A 16670-nucleotide genomic window follows, 5' to 3' on the forward strand; every position below is an offset into this window, starting at 1 on the left:
GGTTGGCCACACCCCCGGCGATGGGTCCTACATGAGCCGGGAACCACCTTATGTGCGTTGTGGTCTCTTTGTGCTTGGGGAGGATGCGGGCTGCCACCATTCCCACCTTGCCTCTGGAGTAGTTGGTGATTGCCATTTGCGAGTCGCTCAGTACAGTTCGGGCCTCGTCGCCGCCGCACAGAGCATACCTGGCCTGGAATAGAGTGGAAAGGGCGCAACTACCCCCGCCCCACCCAAGATTGAACAGAAGAGAGGGGGTGCTGCTACGACAATTGCAGACGAGGACAGTCCTCACACCGGCCCTGGCTCGACACATGTGTCCCGAAATCTACGAGGAAGTGTTGTGCAGTGTGTGCGCGGACGAACCTGCAACTCTGGCCCACATTATGTGGGGGTGTGGTGCGAGTGACTACAGTGCAGTGTCGGACCCACTGCCACCGGACATGGTGGACTATGTTAGTTCCTCCAACCCGAAGGAACAGCTCATCGCTGTCCAGCGGCTCGAGGACGCCCTTGCCCAGCAGGCGCGAACGGGAGACCCTCCATCCCCTAGCGGGAGGAAGCGGGCTCGCCAAGTAGCCAAAGCTGGAGCATCGGCCTAGAGTTCCCCGAGGTCTAGCCTCCCGATAGGGGGCGGTGAAGCCCTGCGTGGCCTGACCCGCCCCTGCACGCCGGACACAAATAAATGTCATTTTCTCTCTCTCTCCTCTTCGGCCGGCGCATCTTCCCGATCTGAACCCGGTCGAAGAGCGGCTCACCGCGCCTCGACTCCTCTTCATGAGCATCAGGCGGCTGACTCAAGGCAACGGGCAGTTTGGAATCAAGGAACAGGCGGTGAACGTGCCCATCGACGTATCGAAGGTTGTGCGGTGCCTTCCTCGCATGGTACCCGAGGAGGTTGCGTTCGGCGTTCACATCAAGTGGAGGCTGATGAGTCCAGCAACGTACAAGCGCGGGTTGGTGAAGCGCGGCAACATCCTGGCTTGGCTCAAGCACCTGGAACACACCCCGCTGTATCGCGCCATCAACGTTCGGGTCGATTGGAATCGGCTCGATCACTTCGATGACGAAGGCGAACGAGAGGAACCGCAGGAAGACGACGTCGATGATGCTGGCGGTGAGTTCGAAACGATTCCCGACAACTTTGACGTGAACGATCCTCTGCAGTTGGCGGATGCGTTCAACGCGGTCTCGAAGACGCTTCTCTATAACGAAGCGGAAATGACGGGTGTGGGAAAAGAAAAAAATAAATGATTACGCTCACACTCTCGCCTCTCTCTTCGCCATTAATCGCATCACACTCATCGGTGCACCCAATGCATTTCTGCACCCTCACAATCCCCCTCGGGGAGGTGCGGGGATTTTTTCTTGTACTCTTTGAGCTTGTGCAAGTACCTGGGCGCATCACCATTCAGCGGAACGATGCGGTTGGGAGACCACGACAAGATGTGTGGTAGAGCCGGGGGCCCCATTCCTGGCCATGATACTTGGTGCTTGAGCAATGTCGCGTCTACTACAGAACTACGCGATGTGGGCAGGCACCGCGCACGCTGCTCTGTAACAACAATAATAAGGAAAATAAAACACATACACCCACCAAGACAGCTAGAAAAAAGCGGAGGGCCACTATGCTCCCCGGGCAAAGTTTTTGGCGCCGAGACAAGGGCCAGCCTTTTGGCGGACCTGTAAGACAGCTTTCCTTCCAGAGAAAATCTCTCTGGAAGGAAAGCTGTTTTAAAAGTATGGGATGTGCGCGAAACACCACAAGGGGCTGTACTGTCCCCTATCCTTTTTAATAATGCACTGCTAGGCCTGCCGCTGCTCTCCGACAATATTCCGGGGAGCCAGCATGCCCTATACGCTGACGACACAACCATCTAGTCATCCAAAGGGCCAATCGGAGAGTTGGAGAGCCGCCTACCAGAAGCAGCGGATGTGGTGGCTGCCTATGCACAGTCATGTGGTCTCAGCTGCGCCACCGAGAAGACTGAGCTACACCTCGTCTCTCCATACAAACCACACCCTCCAGGTTCGCACACTATCACCCTACGGCTAGAAAGACATATCATTCCACCATCTCCTAGCGTGAGGATCCTGGGCATGACATTCATGGCGGGCCGCTCGAACACGTTTTGCATAAACAAGCTTAAAACCACAACAGACCAGGTTTCTCATATGGTACACGCAGTCCCGCCCAAAACCAGGCACACGGGGGAACCGGACATGCTTCACTCTGTCCAGGCCTTCACCGTGTCAAGGATTACTTACGCTATAACTTACGCTCTGCTTAAAGCCTCAGAGCTCGAGAACATAAACATCCTGATCAGGAAAGCGTACAAGCAAGCCATGGTTCTGCCGGCAAGACCTGTACCGAAGGGCTACTCCGACTTGGCATCCGCAACTCGGCCGAGAAGTTTCTAGAGGCACACCTGTCTAGCCAAAGATTAAGGTTAGGAGCAACACAAACGCGAAGGCTCATCCTCTCACGCCTGGAGCTGTCGGCGCCACTGAGCCACACAGCTCACCTTACTGGAAACGTACACCACTCTATTAGAAAACACTTAATAGCGTCTATGTAACCACGCACTATGTGCCCTGTGCATCACGAAGATCGTAGGTAAGCCCAAAGCCGGAGAATATTTAGATTGTATGGAGATGCATCATCTACCGACTACACGGGCACAGCCTGTTACCCTGGAAAAGCAGCAATGACAGCCACCGGAGTTTTAAACAGGCAACACAGGTGCATCATCTAAATCCGGGAACACCGCTTTCGCCAAGCTCACGAAGCTGCGATAACACTTCCGCTTAGCCAAAGTGATGATAAAGGTATAATAACAGACTCCCAGCAGGCGCACAGAAACTTTGTCAATGGTCGATTGCACGCCCCACAGGTCGACTAATCAATTAGAGACACCAACGCGACCAGTCAGGTTCGTATGGGCACCCGCTCACAGCGGCATTCCCAGCAACGAGGTCGCCAACCTCGTAAGTCGAGATTCGACCCGCCGAGAGAGCGGTGATGAAGCCGGGCCCGAGTGCAGGCAACCTGTTGTCCCATACCAGGAAATTACGCAGCACTATAGGCGGCCCCGTAAAACCTACTCTTCGCCACACAAATCGCTACCGAGGGACCAGGAAGTTTAATTGCTCTCCCTGCAAGTTAACAACTTCCCACACCCTACCAGACTTCCCCTCTGTTACCGGACACACTTTTATTCATTTTGCCGCTTCTGTGAAGCGCCTGGTACTCTCAGACACATAGTGGGCTGCGATGACAAATTTACCCTCCCCCCCCCCCCCCCCATCGCAACCTTTCCATGGCGATTTGAGAGGGCCTGACCAGCTCTGGCGTAGAAGATCAGCCTGCTCTCCATCGAAAGGGGTTTTGATGCGGCCCGATCTCAAGGCATCCTGGAATGAGGACGTCTCTTTGAAGCATTTCCTTTATTTATTCAAAGTATATTCTCTTTCACTGGGCCAACAAGCGGAGTGCCGCGATGTGTCTCGATGCCTCCAGGTATCAGGACACAGCCTTGTGGTCCCCGTCCGGCTGCCTTACAAAGCCCGGTGTCCACAGCCGCTGGTCCAGCGGCCGGACTCTCGTCAGTGCGGCCAGCATCTCCGGGCTCCCTCCCGCAAAGTGCGGGCAGTCGAAGAGCAGGTGCGGCAGGGACTGGATCGGCACCCGAGTGTCCAGTCCGTACTTCCGCTCGGCCGTCCATACGGCGCCCCCAAAAAGGCGCAGGACGGACGAGCGCTGCGGTCGAGGCAGACGTGCGGCCTTCAAGCGTGGGGGGCTTCTCCAGCCGCCAGAGAAGGATCCGGTTTGTGGGCGCGCACATGCAGCTTATTGAGCAAGCGGGGGTGGTCCGCTGATGCCTGGGCTACCATAATCGATGGGGCAGCTAGTGGGCCTCCGCGGACAGCTCGTCCACCCGCTCATTGCTTTCGAGCCCGATGTTGTCAGTCACGAGCTGGAGGAGCAACCGCGTGCTTCCGTCGGCCAGCCACGCCTCCTTCTCGCGGGCTCCCCGCACAAGGAGCGAGCACGAGTCGCCCTATCGTATGCGCAAATGGGCCACCCTGGAGTCACACTGCACGGCACAGCTCTCAGGAGCGGGCTATAGCTACTGCAGCAGGTCGAGGCCCAGGATGACACCCACCAGCTGGGCTGTGGCTGAGATGCAGCGTGGTGCAGCCCGGCCTGTCGGGTCGCCTTCCCCAGCACGGCGGCTGCTCCGGGCGAGCCCGGCCGCCGTCGCATCGAGCCATCCAAATAGGCCAGGGTGTGGCCCTCTAACTCTCCCGAGACGATGGCCCGAGCCAGCTGCAGCTGTTTGCAGTGGGGCGTCCGCCTTGGAATATCTGGTCAGAATGTCAAGGAAAACTATGACGAGCACTCTAATTGAAAGCCTACTCCCGGTGCCTTTATCACCAGCCTCACTTAGGCCAGCAGAAAAGTAATGTTTTAGCACGTCAGTATGGGTATTCCGGCAAATGCAAAAACGTTTTAAATGCAGAGCATTTCTTTAACTCACGATATCACCCGGCGTTGTCGGCGTTGGCGTGCCTCGGCGTCCGCAACAGCCGCTCCAGGTACGCCCTCTCCCCCACTCCTCCTCTCCCGCATCACGCTACCCTCCTCGCTCTCAACAACAGGTCCGCTCCCCTCCCCCTACACTATATAAAAAATAATACTTACCGGCGCCTGGTTTCGATCCCACGACCCTGCTGGCGGAACGCAAGGTACATGGTCTCTACCCACTGCGCCACAAAGCCGACACACAGAATGGAAGGCTACAGACGCCTCTTATATCCTTGACTCATTCAAACTACGTCAAGAAGCTGCAAATACAACGCATTCACTACCTGTGGGCGGAACGCGAGGTACATGGTGTTCTTCCCACTGCGCCACAAAACCGACACAGAAGGAAAGGCTGCGAACGCGCCTTATATCTTTGACTCATTCAAACTACGTCAAGAAGCTGCTGATACAACGCATTCACTACCACCAACTCCCCAAACACTAAACGTTAACGCAATACAACCACCCCGTATGCGACGCATTTACTCGGGTCCCCCTTGCGGGGAGATGGACCCTTTTTTTTTCAAGCTTCACTCTTTTACACTCCCAGTTAAGAAGTAGCCGCGCGAAAAGATACTTTCTATTTCTTTGTCGGAGAATTTTCGCCTATGCAATAAATCCGTCTATAGACCTTTTTAATTATTTCGTCCTGGGAGCAACCAGTGGGCTGTGCTAGCGGATCTATGATTGGCGCAGTCGACAGAATGATCTAACTACGCATGCGTAACACAGCCCAGAGCATGGTCTGATAGTAATAAATATTAACGAATAAATTGGTCTATTGATCATCGTTTTGTGTTGTGCCGTGACGCTGGGCTCTGGTGGGATGTTTTGGAGCAGACACTAAAAGGGACACTGACATCACCTTGTACACCATTCGCTTCTTGCCACTTGAAGATGTTGTAGGGGCCGATGGGGTTGTGCGGCAGGCATACATTTATTTGCAAATGCCATTCGGTGGCAGCATGAGTCCGCGAGTCGTGGAGGCCCGCCGAATGCGACCTAGCAGCGCAGAAGCGTGGGAGCTTTTTTTTTTGGCGCGTGGCTCGTCCTGCGTGCAGAGGTCCCGCGCTGCTGACGCTAGCACAGGTGCCTATGATGATGATAGTGGGCACTCGCAGTCGATGATGAAGTGGCCGCTACAAAGCTCTCCCCCTAGAGCGGAGCGCGACAAAAGGAAAACAAGAACATGAGCGACAAACCAGGGAGGAAACTATATACTGGGTAGGACGAGCATGACGAAGGCTGCATACGTATATGTACAAGGTGTGTGCACGGTCAAGGTACTTGAACAGACCACATGAGATGTTGGAGTGGTCCCGGTCAGTTCTGTAATAGCGTCGGTGACAGTCCCAGTTGTCATGACGGCTTCCGGAGCGCACTTTCACCTCCGGTGGCCTGAGCTGGGTGTGGATTGGCGGACGAACTTGAGTACAAATCGCCTGGTTCCATCGAAGTCTGCCGCGGGTGACTAAATTAATGCAGACGAAGGGACGGGTTCGGAAAGGCAGGCGTTGTAAGTGCTGCGTTCCACACCGTGAGTGGGCAGCATGCCTGAGCCGCTGAATTTGAGGTGGAGAGGGTGTAGTCCGGCATTGCATCGAGGTGTACGCTTGACTTGGAAATACGAAGTGTTGCCGATGATGACCGCGGCATTTTTGTGGTGCAAGGGTCACCGCAAACAGGCGACAATTCGGGCGGAACCGATGACGGGCCCAGCGCAGGCATCACGGGCGTCGGCGTAGTCGGAGCACACATAACTTGGGACTTTGCCCTCGCAGAAGATGGTCTTCGTGGTCGGTGCTTGCGACGTCGGCGGTGACGTTGAAGCTTGCCGGCTGAAATGGCTGCTTGCGGGGGTGTCTTCAAGTCAGGAGAGGGTTTCTTTTGGACGCATTGACCTTGTAGCTGATTTTGAGGACGTGCGAGACTTGTGTCTAGACAACTCCGTGTCCGCTCAGTCATGCTGGTCCCGTTAGAGCGGCACCTTAGAGTCATGTGGCTTAGGTGTGTTTCGTGGGCCAGAGGGATGTCGGTGACACTGTCCTTGCCGTCGGTGTCCTGGTACCGGTAGGTGGTATGGGACGGTGGAAGCTCGTTGGAGGGCAGGCTTTCGTCGTGATTTGGAATGAGCGAGAAAGTGTGCATTTCGTAGGTGTAATGCGGCGACTGCAGTGGAGATGGAGGGGACACCTCAGCCACATCACAGATGAGCGAACAGCGTGCCGAATGATCGTCTTAGACTGACTTCTCCAAAAGTGTGAATGAACACGGCGTGGTGGTTGTCGAAATCGCGCTGGGGTCCACAGGAGCCGCTTGCACAAAAGGTGGCAAACGAGGTTTCTTCAGGGGGCAGCCCGGGGCTCGAACGCTGGGGGGTGGCAGCGCAGATGCATTGGGCGACGGACTGCTAGAGTGTGAGGCGCAGTCCTTCATTGTCGTTGCCTCTGAGCTGCCGTCCACGTGGTAGAGCGTGGTCGCAGTTGCCGTGGTGTCATCACCGGCCAGCATCGCCGATGCCGGCCGGCATGGTGGTGCGAGACAGGAAGACTTCTACAGGAGGCTCTGCAGCTGGGGCGGGTGGTTTTAGATAGCGACCATAGCGCGCCACGAGGAAAGGCCTGAGCTCGTCGTAGGGCTGGGCTCCAGGCTTGGCCAATGTGGAGGTCAAGTTGGATGGTAGAATCTCGTACATCAGTTAGTAATGTCCTTCTGTGCTCTGACGCCGTAAAGGTCGAAAACACACTCCATCTGCATAAGCCACACCTCAGGGTTTTTGGGGTAGCACGGCAGGCAGTGTGGCGATCTTGCTGAATTGAGTGGAGTGGCGTGATGACGTGAAGTCAAGTGGCTGGGCGCTGCTGGCGTGGAGTGGCCGAATCGGGCAACGTGGCTTCGCTGTCGCGTCGGAAATTCGTTGGGGCATGAGGGGTGCTGCAAGCTGAATAGCGCCATTCCCTTTCCATCGTGCGTTATGGTGTGCGAGGAAACCGCGGAAGGGGGCGATACAGCGTCCTTGCGGCGGGAAAGGCTCGAACTGTGGCGCGCCATCACGTAGGCTTGCAGCGTGGCGTAGGGCCGCTCACCGTGTTTTAGGAGCTCACAGCGTTGGCCGGCCAGAAGCAGGACGGTGGTGACGCGGTAGCGCTTGGTCTGTGTGTTGATGCGGCGTATGAGAAAGTGCGCTTCCATTTTGAGGAACCAGGCTCGGGGGTAGTGTAACTGGAAAACCGGATAGGGCGGCAGCGGGCATGCGAAGTGGGGCTCCATACTGCCGACGTGCGGGTCAGCAATTAATCTAGGCGCCGATGTGGTTATGCGGCAGGCCTACATTTATTTACAAATGCGATTCGGTGGCAGCAGGAGTGCGGGAGTCGGAGAGCGCCCGTAGAATGCCACCGAGCAGCGCAAAAGCCTGGCTGTTCTCTGGTTGTTGTTGCTGTTGTTGTTCCTTGGTGTTTGGCGCATACCCACATGGTTGGAGGATTGGCCGGAATCGGGAGCTCTATTGGGGCTAATGTGCCCGATTTAGGAACATTAGTTTTGGAGAAAAAAAAAGTTGATTAAAATATTCGCACAACAAATACAGGAATTAGTCGAAGAAAAGTGCGAACTATGCAGGAATTTGCAAGAAAAGGCTATGCGGGAACTTGGAAGAAAAGGCTGTTCCTTCGTCCGTGTACAAGAAGAGGGGCTAACAGGGCAGGCGCCTAATCTCTGAGACGTAGGTATGGGTGGCTGTAGCCAAATTCGTGTGAGTAAACCTAAGCGAAATGGCACCAGACGAAAGTAAAACCGGCATTTAAATGGTAAGTCCAACGCGGCGAATTGGCTCCACGAGGTATTTTCTTCTCCTTAAGGAGAAACCGCGGAAATATAAGAAAAAAGGCTCTATGATTTCAGGTTCATCACAAAGAGCACAACGACCATTGGAGATGAGCCCAGTATGGTGCATATAGAAGTGGAGCTGTGTAACTCCACAACGTAAGCTATTAAAGTAATTTCGCATTGGCGAGATTCGCAAGATCTGGAGTCCCACGCATTAGACAAATGCGCGTAAGCCGCAAAGGACGTGATGACACCCCCCTGCCAGCTCGTCATCGTCAGAGGTTGATGTTTTTTTCGCGTATGGCTCATCCTGCGTGCAGAGGCCCCGCGCTTCTGACGCTGGCACAGCGGCCGATGGCGATGATAGTGGGCGCTTGCTGTCGACGACGAAGTGGCGGCTACAATGTTAATCGGGTGCCATATAACTTTTTGTCCTGCTAGAATTGTTTAGCTTGTGGAAGTGCGGCATTACTGAACGGAATGCGTAATACCCTAAACCGACCAAGTGCGTTTTTTTGGTAAAAGACGGCGTTGGAGCGTTGACGCAGCGCAAAGTCATCCACCGGAGTGTTGTTGTTGTTAAATCTTTTATTCAAAAAGGGAAGGCCGGAGGCCTTGGGGGGGAGTTGGGAGGGAGGATTTATGGTTGAAGGGGGCTCATGAGTTCGTGGTCCTCGGGAGGCGGTATCAGTTTTCCACAGGACAATTGTTCAGCATTGAATGGTCCATTCACTGGTGTAGGCCATCGCTATATAACTCGCGCTAGACCGCTCTTAGTGGCGAACCGTATTATAAGGTTAAGGGTGTGTTCATCTAATGTGAGTGGATCGATACGGGTTGAGGGATCTGGGTTTGGGGAAGTGAAATTCCGGTATCGAGAGAATTTGGGGCATATCCAGACTAGGTGGTGCAAATCAGCCGTGACGGCTTGCTGACAGTATGGACATTTTGGGTTGATGTGGGGGTAGTACCATTTGCGAATTGTTTCCGGTGAAAATGATGCATCTGTATAGAATTTGTTAATAAATATTTCTTGTGTTCTTGTAAGGGAAGGCCTGTTGGAAACGTGATCCTTCGGCGTAAGTTGCTTGAGTCGGAGTTTCTTTTCGTGTTTGTACCGGTGTATGCGAATGGCGGGGGGTACGCTGATATTTTCGTTCGTGTCCAAGCATTCAGGAAGGTCTGAAGGCTGGGCGACGGCGAGGTCAGCGGAGGATAGGAAAGAGCAAGCCTCCTGCGCAGCTTCGTGGGCTGCCTGATTCCCCGGTGCCGCCAAATCATGGCCAGGAGTCCAGTATATGCGGACTTGAATGCCATGCAGTTGTAGGGTCATTGTTTGCCGGATAATTTGGTTTACGGAAGGGTGCGTTGAAAATGGTCGTCGAAGTTCTTGAAATGCTTCGTAGCAATCGGAGTGGCTGCCTCTTTTGGATGCATGCCGATCTTTATTACTGATGTCCTTACCCTTTGCTGTCTGTTAGTGTTTATATTGTGTGTTAATTGTCTTGTCCGAGTATTTCTAAAGTTTTTCCGAAATTTCCACGCATTAAAGAAAAAAAGTGGGGCCGACTCCGATCTTGCGCATAGCTCGGCCCAGCGTTGTCTGTTGAAGCGGTTAGCATGCCGTCGACAGGCTGCATCCACGCAACGGTACGCTCTCCAGTGAGCCCTGGCTCCCGGGTGCTGCACCTTTTTCTCTAACCGGTTCAGCTCCGCTCACAGCTGCAGCAGCTTCAGGTGCGGCGTAGTGGTGCCCTTTGTGACAGGGTGACAGAGCAGCTTCGCGTGGCTCGCCTGGCCTGCCACCGCGAACCATGCTGGCGAACAGGCCTGCTTTCTCCCCGGGTCCTCTTCAGCAGGGCTACATCGGAATTGGTCTCAAAGGGTGAAGGGGTGTCGTGTGGGTCGCTGTTTGGCTTCCCGGGTGGTGCGATGTGGAGCGGGCGGTGTTCAGAGCCCCACGGGATGGACTCCTGCCTCCAGGTGGCCTCAACCCCAGCTGACTTCAGGCTGAGGCTTGTGGCCGTGGCAGTGCTGTTTTCCTCACCTAGAATTGCACTACGCGACGCTCAGCGCCATCAAGTTAAGGAGCGGCATGGAATCCCCCAGGTGTGCTTCAGGAGTGTCCGTGGGGCCGTCTCCTCACGTGGGTGGGGTGTGCGTTGAAAACCCCGCAGAGGTGATGCCGGCCTGTGCAGAGGGACACCTACGATGGAGGGGGCCCGAGGCTCACAGTCAGCTGGGGTGCACGTACACGCTATACACAGTCCCGAACCACCCGCGCCGAGCCGCAGCTGCACCGCCACACAATCCTGCACCATCGTCGTCACCGCAGCGGTATCACCAACGCTTGCTGCGCACCACGTGCTGCGTGCTATTTGTGCCGGTGTCATTGCGCACAAACAGTAATGTGCACGAGGTTCCTGGGGAATTGGAGGGGTGGCTGCACACCACTGATGAGCACTGCGTGTTGTCACACGCCGTGGGACTCTGGTAGTCTGTGTATCCCGGGAGCGTTAACCATGAGCCATTACCCGCACGTACGTAGCTCCCCTGCAAAACTACCGCATCTCGCGCGTGCTGCAGCCGAAACGCTTGATGCATGCGGGCACGTTGACGTTCCGCTGCAGGACAGTGGGCACCGAAGACTCTTTGGGGCGTCTCCTAGTCATGATGGGGCACCGAGTGTGGTCGTCCCTACACAGCATGGAGTGAAAAGGGACATGGGGGTTCTCAGCAAACAGCAGCTGACTCACGCTGCGAAAGACAAGCGCTAGGTACTCTTTGCGCTGCCGTAGTATCCACCTCTCTCGTCTCGTCTGTGCTGGAGGTGTCTCACTGTTCTGCTGCTGCTTGGCTGGGGTTACTTGCCTGCCGTGCTGCCACTGCTGCCACCCAACGTTCTGTCTGCAACTGCTGCTGTCTGGGTGCTGGTGCATCATTTTCGCTGGTGCACCTGGGGTCGGCGTGGGATGCGTGGCCTGACGCAGTGTTGCTCGAGTGTCCACATGAGAGGCAGGTGCCTGTGCTTGCGCTAGGTCAGCACACACTCGGCGCTCTTCCTGCTAGCGCGGAGATGAGCGGTCGAGAACAATGTGGGGCCCCCATAGGTAGGGCAGAATGGCTTGGCTGGCTTACCTACTCAATTGGTGTGGGAGCACCCCCTCTCACGGTTGCAGCTCACTGGAGCGTGGTCGAGCACGCCGCACCGATCCCACATCAGTGGTTGCGGTCACCACGTCCTCACCATCCATCGGAGCTTCTTTTTAGCCTTGTGAACAAGGGAGTAACGCTTGCAGAAGCTCTTGAATCGAACAATGATGTTGACAGGTGCCTTGTCGTTGGAAGTTTTTACTCTGTGGAGAATTTAAATGTCATCAGGTTTAACCTTGGGCTGCAATTATGTGCGAATTGGACGCACTGTTTGAACTCTATTTTTATCTTTCTTTTCCTGCAACCACCCCCCTGATTTCGATGTTACCTTTGCGGGAGTATTCTCCAACAGCTGTGATCCTCAGCTCTTGCACCAAGTTAAAAAATGGGCCTCCGAGCGCAGTCACCAGTGTAGCGACGTTGCCTTGCTCCGTCCGCTATCGACGCGGCACAGAGCAGAGCGATGAAGTTCTTGAGCCGACAAAACGTCGAAGGAACATTTATATGCGGTATGTACAGGAGTAAGCAAACGCTACATCGCACGCACAAAGGCGACAGCACCTCTTGGTGTCTCCGAACAGTGTCTTCGAAGAGTGCCGACGAGGAATGCTTCCGGGCTGGTTTTACACCCCCGGAAATTCGTTGGAGCCACGAGAAGTTTGAATCGCTCAAATCAGGACTCTCCATATCTGATGTTTTCGATACGATGAATGGTAGGGAAGCGGTTGGGTCAGCCGAGCCGCCACGATGTGGAAAGGGAGAACGACGCTTACGCCGTCTCCGCGACCCCACCTCCACGCCGCGGCATGCCAGTCGCCGGTCGTTCACCCGACGCAGGATTCGGCCCAGCCGCCGCGATGGGGAAAGTTAGGGGGACGCCCACGCCGTCTCCGGGACCTCGCCTCCGGGCGAGTAGCCACATGCCGGTTGCCGGTCGTTCACCCTACGCAGGATTCCCCCAAGCCGCCGCGACGCAAAAAGAGAGGCGACAATGGGGCGGGGAAATTCAGCCGCGGGTTGTTTGTTCTGGTCGGGACGAGGCGTAAATCAGCCCCCGCTGTTGGCGAGTCGCCCCGTGCAGCAAATGTGGCCCTGACGCACTGGCACAACAGCTGGCCGGGTGTTCGGGCACAACAGCACCCCCGCCGCCAGGCAATGCGCAAGGAATACGAGCTGCCTCCATGTGGCTCGTGTGCCGGGCGTGCTTGTTCGCCAGGCTAATTCAGGTTCATCTCTAGTGGTCCAGGAAAAGGGCGGCTGCACCACGCTCCTCCCCAAAGAACAGGTATCACCAGCCAGTTCTGGATCACAGGTACATCGCCGTGCTGCCCGTGAGTCTCGACCAGCTTCGCCCGGCTCTTCCGGTCGTGTTTGTCAGCACCGGTCGCTCATCTTTCTGCAGCTTGCAAAGAACCGGGCGACAATAGGCAACACCCAGCGCAAGCAAGCACCTCTGTCCTAATGAGAACACCACACTCCAATCATAATAAACTCCCCTAGATAAGCGTCTATCCGAAATTTCGACATTTTACACCAAGTGGCCCATGTGGGACGCAAGGCTCTTAAAAGAACTTAAACTATGTGTCAACCGTAACACACCTGAAATGATCACTACTACTTTCATTCCTTGAAATCACGCGTTGCAGGAATAATCAACTGAAGCAGCAAATGAGTGCAATACCTTTGCTCCCATATTCCTGCTACGCTAAAAGCTGTTCGCAAAGACAGGAAATGAAAGACACGGGGAGGACGAAGGCAGCCTTACTTAGAACGCGCGGCTTAGTGCGTCTGCGTTATAGTTCAACTTTCTTTTTTATAGCCAACGACAAGATTGTGCTGCTGGAGTATCATACTCCACCTAAGCAAACGACCGCTTTTAGATGGCATGCAATTTAGCCAGGTTAGCGGGCAATGATCAGTTTCCACAACAAACTGGGAACCGGCAATTTAACCCGCCAACTTCTGCACTGCCCACACGACGCAGCCACATTCCTTTTCGGGTGTACTGTACACCTCTTCCCTGTAAGTTATCTTGTGGCTTAAGTACAAAACTGGTCGTTCCCGGCCATTCGCATCCTCTTGGCACAGTACAGCTCCCATGCCACGATGGCTAGCATCGCACTGAATCACGAAACCCTTCGAAAAGTCGGGAGGCCATCAGAACTATTTCCTTGCTCAGGGCTCGTTTGAGCGTTTGAAATGCATCCTCCTTCTTTGTGTCCCATTCCACCTTTACTGGCCCAGTCTTTCTGAGAGCGCTAGAGTAAGGACTAGCCAGTGTGGTGTAATCTTTCACATATGGCTAGTAATATCCAGCCAAACCCAAAAAGCCCTTATCTCGTACCTATTCATACGTCGCCGAGAGTTTACGACTGCGGCTAATTTGATTTCCGACGACCTGCGTTGGCCGCGCCCTCTATATGCCCTAGGTACGTCACTTCGGCGTAACCTAGGTGACACTTCGACGGTTTGACGGTTAGGCCGGCTTCTTTGAGCCTGTTCAGCACGACTCGTAAGTGCTCTACATGCTCCTCCCATGTGTTAGAAAAGATAGCGACATCACCGATGTAAGGGAGTGCATACTCAGACAGGCCACGAACCACGTGATCCATTAATTTTGAGAAGCAACACGGTGCGCTTTTGAGAACCGAAGCTCAACATGACGGGACGGGATGTTCCGAACGGGGAAAGGAACGCAGCGTATCGACTGGCACGCTCCGAAAGGGGCACTTGCTAATAGCCTCGCACGAGGTCGAACATGGAAATGTAATTCGCCTTTGATATGGTCTCCACCCTCTCCTTGAGGCTCGGAATCGGATACGTCTGGTCTCGGGTTATCGCGTAGAGGCTCCAGGAATCGACGCATGGCCCGGGGTCCTTTACGGGTACTTGAACTAGTATTAGAGGGGAGGTGCAATCGCTCTCACTCAGGACAATGACCGCAAGGTCACACATGCGCTTACTGGCGTCCGCCATAATCTGTTTCTGTACGGCAGAACATCGGTACGGCTTGCTACGAATCGGCTCGTGCCGCGTTAACTCAATGTCATGCTCGATTCTCGTAGTCTTTCCGTGCCGATCAGAGAAAACATCCTCAAAGTCGAAAATTATCTTCTCCAAGTCCTCCTTTTTCGCTTCGTTTAGAAAGGGCTCTAACCTCACTTGCTCCCGCAGGAGATCCGAAGTGCCTTCCTTTAGGTCTGCAGAGGTGAGAACATCTGCGCCTTCCTGGTCCTCGGCATTCAAAGCCACATTCACCATAGCATGACGCTGAATGTAGGGTTTCATCACATTGCTTTTATAGGTTTTAGTCTGCGGTTTGCCTAGTTTTTGTGTCAGAAAGCTTCCACACTACTTTCGCTGGCCCCTCCCAATGAACTTCTAGCTTATGTTTCTTCGAAGGGCGCAGCAGCATCACTGGGCTACCCTCTTCGAACGTAGGCCTCCTCGGCGACGTGTCGTAGTACGCCTTCGACAATGCTTCTGCAGCCTTCATGTCGCTCTCAACAAGGTCTCTACTTTTCCCGAGACTCTGCAGTAGGTTAAGAACGTACTCTACCACGTTTGAATTTTCATTGTAACCTTTCCAAGACTCGCGAAGCATTCGCAGCGGGGTTCTGAGGCTCCGGCCGTACACCAGCTCCGCAGGGCTGAACCCTGCACTCTCGTCTGGAGCAGACCTCAAAGCGAACATATCGGCAGGCATGCATGCTTCTCAACCGCGCTTTCGCTCAAAGCAGAGGGCTTTCAATTTTTGATTTAACAATGAGTGCATTTGCTCCTCTGGGTTGGATTGCGGGTGATGATAGAGCTCTGCACCACCTTGATTCTGCACCTTTAAAAAAAGTCGAGGTTAGTCGCACTGAATTTCAGCAGGAAATCCGACACGAGTGAATATTGAAAGGGGCCCATCAACGACTTAAGGAGAATGGAGCCCTCTTAGTGGAACAGCTTCCGGGAACTTATTCGCGATACCCAGGGCCGTATTCTAAAGCCGTATCTAAAGCCGTTCTCGGACTCTGGCAGTGGCCCAAAAATGTCGATCACCAGCCGGCTGAACGGCTCAGTTATGACTGGTACCAACATCATAAGCGCCTTCCACTTGTCTGTACTCTTGCCGACCCTTTGGCATGTATCGCAAAAGCGCACAAAGCCTTCAATGTCTTTCCAGCATTTAGACCAGTAGTACTCTGGCGCAAGTCGATCTTTCGTCTTTTCCAGACCGAGAAGCCCTGCCCACGCGTTTTCGTGCGCGAGTTCCAGTAGCTGACGGCGATGCATTTCTTGGATCAAAGGCTCCTCGTATTTATGACACTTTGCATCCGTGTAACTCCGGTACCACAAGCCGGACTTCTCATGAAATGAAACGTTCTTTTTCTTTGCGCCCCGTTTCACGCTCTCTAGCGAGGCTGTTATCGAGCTATCATTTTGCTGTTCTCGAATGAATGTTGCTCTATCCACATTAACTCATACCAGTTGTCGGAGACTGGGGCAATGCATCGTTCGCACCACACGGCGTCGCCGCTTCCGTTTGACGCAACCCGCTTCGGCACCTGGAAATTTGACAACCCTATCGCGAGAGTGTGCGGTCGGCTCGCAGGTCGGGCTACATTTCTCCCCCGCATTTACCGCTTCACTCGCTGGGGTAGTGTCAAGTTCCTGTGAGAGCTTCCGCGCTTGCGATCTCGTGAGTACCATGCACGACAAACTGGTAAAGAACGACTTTCCTTGTTCTTTGAGCAGTTCCTCCCAGCTATTGGAGAAGAGATAAGGAAATTTTCGGGGAGCGCTGCGGACACGGTCGCCTCAGTGTTCAGCTTACCAAAATTACCTTCAGTGACAATACTCGCAATCGGCAAGCAAACACTCTTCTCCTCGGTAACTTAAGCATTCTCCTGTGCAGTCGTTCGGAGGAACTTGGGACGGGTGGACAACGTCCATAGTTGCTGTGGAGTCTCGGAGTGCTCTGCACTTCTTGCCGGTCACGCTTATGTCCTGCATGTAGGGCTCGAGCAACCGCGTGTTCCTTTCGGTTTCTCGGATCGTAGCGATGCAACCTTCTCTTTACAGTTTGCCGCGATGTGCCCTTCCTTGTTGCATT

The sequence above is a fragment of the Haemaphysalis longicornis genome, unplaced genomic scaffold (genome assembly GCF_048455015.1).
Source record: "Haemaphysalis longicornis isolate Haplotype H1 unplaced genomic scaffold, Haemaphysalis longicornis Haplotype H1 scaffold_75, whole genome shotgun sequence".
Taxonomy (NCBI): domain Eukaryota; kingdom Metazoa; phylum Arthropoda; class Arachnida; order Ixodida; family Ixodidae; genus Haemaphysalis; species Haemaphysalis longicornis.